General features: G+C 39.2%; 1 protein-coding gene and 1 long non-coding RNA gene across 2 annotated transcripts in view; one reads left to right on the plus strand and one right to left on the minus strand.

Annotated features, from left to right (window-relative positions):
• The window catches only part of LOC311074582 (inter-alpha-trypsin inhibitor heavy chain H3-like), a gene marked incomplete at its 3' end in the record, with an annotated part of 156,012 nt that overhangs the window by 44,635 nt on the left and 105,361 nt on the right, over positions 1-6,016 (minus strand). The gene's annotated exons all lie outside the window — the stretch shown is intronic.
• LOC311074445 overlaps positions 3,459-6,016 on the plus strand; it is a 21,392-nt gene continuing 18,834 nt past the window's right edge. Inside the window, exon 1 of the long non-coding RNA XR_014604297.1 lies at positions 3,459-3,483. This is a non-coding gene — a long non-coding RNA (uncharacterized lncRNA). The remainder of the gene's footprint in view (positions 3,484-6,016) is intronic.

Below are 6,016 nucleotides of genomic sequence, written 5' to 3' on the forward strand. Positions count from 1 at the left end.
ATTGCATTTGAATAAAGTTAAAGGTGTAATCTGCCGGTTGTCCTGCAGGTGTCCTCATAAATCTGTCTTCTTACGATGCACTTGGGGATGTACGATTACTCCAGGGGGGTATTCCAGAAAGCAGGTTATGTGACATACCTGGGTAAGTTTAAGGGTAAGTTAGTGGATAACCTCAACTTTCGGTTCCAAAAACGGAGGTAACTTTCTGGGTATGTATGTAACCATAGGAACTTACTCTCTGAAGATAACCTGCTCGGTAGCAGGTTATGTTCCAGGGTTAGTTTGTTTCAGAAGGTTACTGAGCATGGCGTGCCGTTTGGAAGATGATCCAGTGGATGTGGAAGCACAGATAATACGAAATCTTTTCCGCCGTGAGAGGGTGATACGACCACGTATCAATGTGTTTTCGTATCCAAATGAATATTTGCGGGAGCGTTACCGTTTTTCAAAAGAATCGTTAATTTATTAAACGAAGATAATGGAGTTAAATATTTAACTCCATTTATTTAACTTTTTTTGCGATACAATAGGCGATGCAGAGCATGTGGGAAAGGCAACTGTGTGTAGGGCTGTTCGTACAGTATGCATTGCACTCAAACGGTTCCTACACACTTTTGTGCAGTTCCCTGGCCATAAACCACTGAGGGTCATTAAAGAGGAATTCCACAGAGTGGCGGGTTTGTCCATTCTATGATATTCTATGAAAGACCATTTTAGTTACATAGCACTATACTTAATCTATTCATACTGTATACAGTGACAGTCACAATAATTTTAAAAGTTTCTAATTATATAACTTTCAATTTCAGGGTTCCCAAATGTAATTGGGTGCATTGATGGAACCCACATTCCCATTAAAGCTCCTTCAGTCAATGAAGGAGACTATGTTAATAGGAAGTCAATCCATAGCATCAATGTGCAGGTGACAATAGATTTTTTGGGTGCTAAATGTTTGGGTGTTTAAACCATTAAATCACCCTCATTACTGGTCCCTACTAACTAGGTAATATGTGATGCAACCCACCTCATCACTAATGTTGAAGCCAAATGGCCAGGGTCTGTACACGATGCCAGAATGTTTAGGGAGGCATCATTGTGCCACAAATTTTGCCTTACACAATGTTTTTTTTATGCAATTATACACTTTAACTACCTTTATATGACACTTCAATGGTTACTTGCTGGGGGACAGGGGGTACCCCTGTCTGCCCTATATGATGACACCCTACCCTGAACCTGAACCTGAGCCTGGACCACAGCAGAACATGGACCATAGGCATCCTGAAGGCAAGGTTTCAGTGCCTGCGTGGGCTCAGGGTCAGCCCAGAAAGGTCATGTGACATCACAGCTGCTTGTGTTGTTCTTCACAACATTGCCACACTGAGAGGTGAGAGGGCCCCCCCTTCTCTTGAAGATGGCCAAGAGGAACCCCCAGTGAACCCAGTAGACCAAAGAGATGGCAGGGTGGTACGAGACATGATTTGCCAAAATCACTTTAATTAAAACCAGTTAACAGTCAAGTGTTGTTCATTGTTTCTTTATTTCCTGTAACAAAAGACATTTGTATTTATTGCTTTAGATTTCATTCATCAACCAATGACAGATTACTGTTCATATACTTTTTCCCACCTTAAGCTGGTGCTCCAGCAATTCAAGTCTGGCCTTTTTTTAGGTTAAGCCTTTTCTCCTCCATTTGAAGCTGTATAAGGTCCATCTCCATGTCACTTTTTCTGATTTGCTTTTGAAGGTGGACCTTATACAGCTCTTTGGCAGGCAACTAGAAAGACAGAATAATTAAACATGACTGATAAAGTCTGTAATACAAACACAGACCAAATATTTAAATGAGGAAGGAGAACTGCAGAACATTTCTTACACTGCTAAGATTCTGTGTGGAGGTAGATGGACCCTCATCTGTATTCAAATCTCCTGCAATATTCTGTAAAATGACAATGACAATTTATTTATTCTCTTATGCAAAAAAGGGGGAATGCATTCTATACATCATACCTCTATGGGCCTCCCCACATTTTCTGTTTCTGTCACAGCAGAAGTGGTCTCTTCATCGTCATCCTACGGTGAAAATAAGGAAGGATGCTTGGTCTAGCAAACAGAAACCTAAAGACAATAAGCACTTACAACTGTGACAGAGTGTGGTGTTGCAGGAGGATCCAATAATACAATGTGGCCATCAGCAACTGCAAGATAATTAAACCAATAAGATAATCATGCATATTCAATACTCTTGTGTATGTATATTCTTAAACAAATACAACTAATAAAGAAGGACATTAGGAACATCTAAGAGTACTAGTAATAAGATTACAGTATACAGCATATGCAGTCAAAGCAGCATGCATACTGCACAAGTGAATCAATGACTGTAAAATGCATTCAAAATGCCTATTTAAAATGGTGCTTTATTAAAACACTGACAAAAACAGTGAAAACATCAATAAATCATAAGTATTAATATGGTACACCTACATTTTACTAAGCCACTTGTCTTGGTAGCTGAGTCCGATGAACTGCCCCCTGGAATCCCATCGACCACAGGTTGCCCTTTATTAGGGACAGGGACAGCTCCTCAGCTGGGGTGAGGGAAGGTGGAGGTGGACCCCCACCTGTTTTACGGGCCTCAGCCTTCTTTCTATTGGCTACATAGAAAACTAAATTAGGCTACATTAAATACTAAATTACATTGTTGGAGAATGTTTTTGTGTTTCATTTTGACTTGGCTCACACTTCTTCTGGCTCCAGAAGGATTACACCTGATAAAACAAGAAGCCAACATATTATAGCCAATTATGTGCATTACTACTGTAATATTAAGAAATGTATGGAGGCCAACAAGTAAATACTTGTCTATTTTTACTACATGCCCCAAATAATTTTTGCGTCACAATGAAAGGGGAAAATAGCCCATTTATAATTTTATAAACTCGTGCATTTACTCTGTCCGTTATTTTTTGCCAAGCCAACCCGCTTTCTTTTGCTGATGCAGCAGTATTGCTTTTTTTTTTTTTTTTGTTATAATGGGCTTATAGTCTTCATAAGCAAGCATTTAAACCTCTTAAATCTCAGTTTCACCGAAGTATGTAGCTCGCTTTTTTTCTCCCTGGGTTTCCATGGTGACTCCTGAAATCGGCGATCCATTGAAAATGTCTTTATGTACTCGCCGTGCGCGCGCATTAACTCTGGGTAACCAGTAGGAGGTTGATTAAACTAACTCTTCTCAGGTGTTTTGGAACCGACATACTCATGGTATGCGGGTTTGGGGTAAATCAACCCAGAGGTTATGATTTACCAAATGGTAAGTTAACCAAGCTTTCTGGAATACCCCCCAGAGCGAGACATATCCAGCTGCAGGTAGCTGCAGCACCACCAGTTTCAGAACCCCAGCGTCAGAACCCCAGCGCCAGGACCGGAAGTGAGGGCGGAGTTATAATTGACAACGACGACACAGGCATGGCGGGAAGCACGGTGAGGAGTTGTCTAATGTTTTAGACATAATGTGGTGAAAAAGTATCGCATATTAAGTTCAGCGTTTATCTGCTAAATATTTCATTTGTGCTTGGCTTTATCATCTTATTGAAGCTTGAATATGTTGTAATACTTTATTGTATTAACCATTTTTTTTCTACGGATGGTTCGATTAATTTTTGTGTGTTGTAAATGGGCCTTGCGGTGACGTTTTAACCCTTGTCACGTTATGGTGTTCGGGTCTGTAGGACCCGTTTTCAGTTTTCATCAAAAGAAAAATTGTACGATCAATTATTTTTTCATACACAGACTCATTGGCCTTGGCTTATTTTCTGTGAAGAATAGTCAGGCAGGCGCGTGCGGGTACTAGGTGCCGCGCCGTTTCCATGGCAACTCATCTCCGCTCCAGTGTTTGAGGTCGACTCGAAGGTTCACGCGCACGCCCATTAAAACGTCAAAGCCACATCTAGAATTATAACCTTACTTGAATAAAATTAACGTCTTTCAAACGTAAGAAATACTGAACAAACAATTGAAACAAATAAAATATTTCATGCAGTCTGATAAGATGGTAATGAAATTACGGGCCCGTGACGTTGCACAGTAGTCTGTACCTTACATCTAACCATGGTACATACTATATAGTACTTCAGATATTATCATGGTACCATGGTACATTGCATGGTACTGTAGATGTTACTATGGTACATAGTATGGTACCTCAGATTTACCATGGTACATACCATAGTACCTCAGATATAACCATGGTACATACTTTATAGTACTTCAGATATTATCATTGTACCATGATAATATCTGAAGTACTATACTGTACAGTATGTTACTATGGTACATGGTACCTCAGATTTACCATGGTACATGCCTTAGTACCTCAGATATAACCATGGTACATTCTGCCGTACATATTATTACCATGGTACATATACTACCTCAGATATAACCATGGTAGCCTACCTCAAATATTACCATGGTACTTTGCATGGACGCATGGTACAGACATCTTTTTACTTTAAGCCCGGGGTAAAGTTTAGGCTTAAACTTTAGCAAAAATAAAAATAACTAATGAATAATAACTAAGCCAAATATTTTTATTTTATTTTAATTATTATTGTGAGTGACTGCAGTAGTGTGGGCATAGGCCATTTGGTCTATGAACGAGTCATAGATCTCCAAAATCAGTTTTAAATGTATAATTTAATATTAATGAGATTTTTATTTAAGTAATGTTCTAATTCTAGATGTTTGTAAATGCTGCATGATTTTGACGTGGTTTAATCAATGGCCGTGCGCGTGAACTTTGAACTTCATGTCGCTTTCAAACACTGGAGCGGCCGCGGCGCAGAGTTGCCATGGAAACGGCGCTGGACCACTGCGACTGGTAAGCAGGAAACTCCCTCTCTCGCTGTTGAGAATGTACTATCCGCTGCAGGCTCACTCATCTCGGCTCTGTCTGATTAACGTACAGGAAGTGAAACATTTTGCGCGGACGTTTCTCCTCTGCTGATCTTGCGGTGATTTTGGCGAATTTGTATGAAGAAAAAAAAAACTACCACTTTATTCCAGGTTAACTAACAATGCTTGTAACGCGCGTTACTGACATTTGTACCGAGTAAAATGTTACTTTTTTTCCCCCTGTAATGCCTTACATTACCGCGTTACAGCAAAAAGCAATGCATTACAGTAATTAATTACTTTTGTAACGCGTTACTCCCAACACTGTCGTTAAATATATCATTTTTTAAAAGGTTTTTGGTTTAAAAATAAACATTCTGACATAATGGGTTGTGGTTTAAAAATAAACAATAAACACACTCTCTGGATGTTAACTGAATCTGTAAGTCACACTGTTTAACGTTACTTCTTAATAATGTTTACTTCTTTATTACTGTGTCATGCGCGCTGAAGTTAGCCTGTGACTATGTGATGTTTAATATGTTAAATAGTAGTAATAGTAGTAAATAGGGGTGTAACGGTAAGTGTATTCGTACCGGACCGTTTCGGTACAGGGCTTTCGGTTCGGTGCACGTGTGTACCGAATGACTGAATGCAATATTTTGTGTGCGGAACATAGGTACATTTTCGTGTTTCCACTAGTGGTGGGCGATACTGCAAATTTCGGTATCGATCCGATACCAAGTAAATACAGGGCCAGTATCGCCGATATCGATACCGATACCAATACTTTTTCATTTTAAAAGCATGCACTTGAACTTGTATGCATTTTCCTGTGCTAGAGCAGTGTGTCATGATTTATGAGGTGAATGCATCATTAATATGCTAAATCTGAATACGTTTTCATGACTACTAAATATTTTGTGATTTGTGCTCTCAACTCGCCTGTCAGTGACTTTTACAAAACTACCCTAATTATAGTACTAGCCTACTAGTACTAGCCTACTGTTCAAAAGTTTTGGGTCTGTAAGATTTTTAATTCTCTTCTGCATTTATTTGATCAAAAATACAGTAAAAACTGTAATATTACAATTTAACATCTATAGGTTTTCCATGTCTT

Source organism: Abramis brama (assembly GCF_963993115.1).
Source record: "Abramis brama genome assembly, chromosome: 23".
In the NCBI taxonomy this organism is placed as follows: Eukaryota; Metazoa; Chordata; class Actinopteri; order Cypriniformes; family Leuciscidae; genus Abramis; species Abramis brama.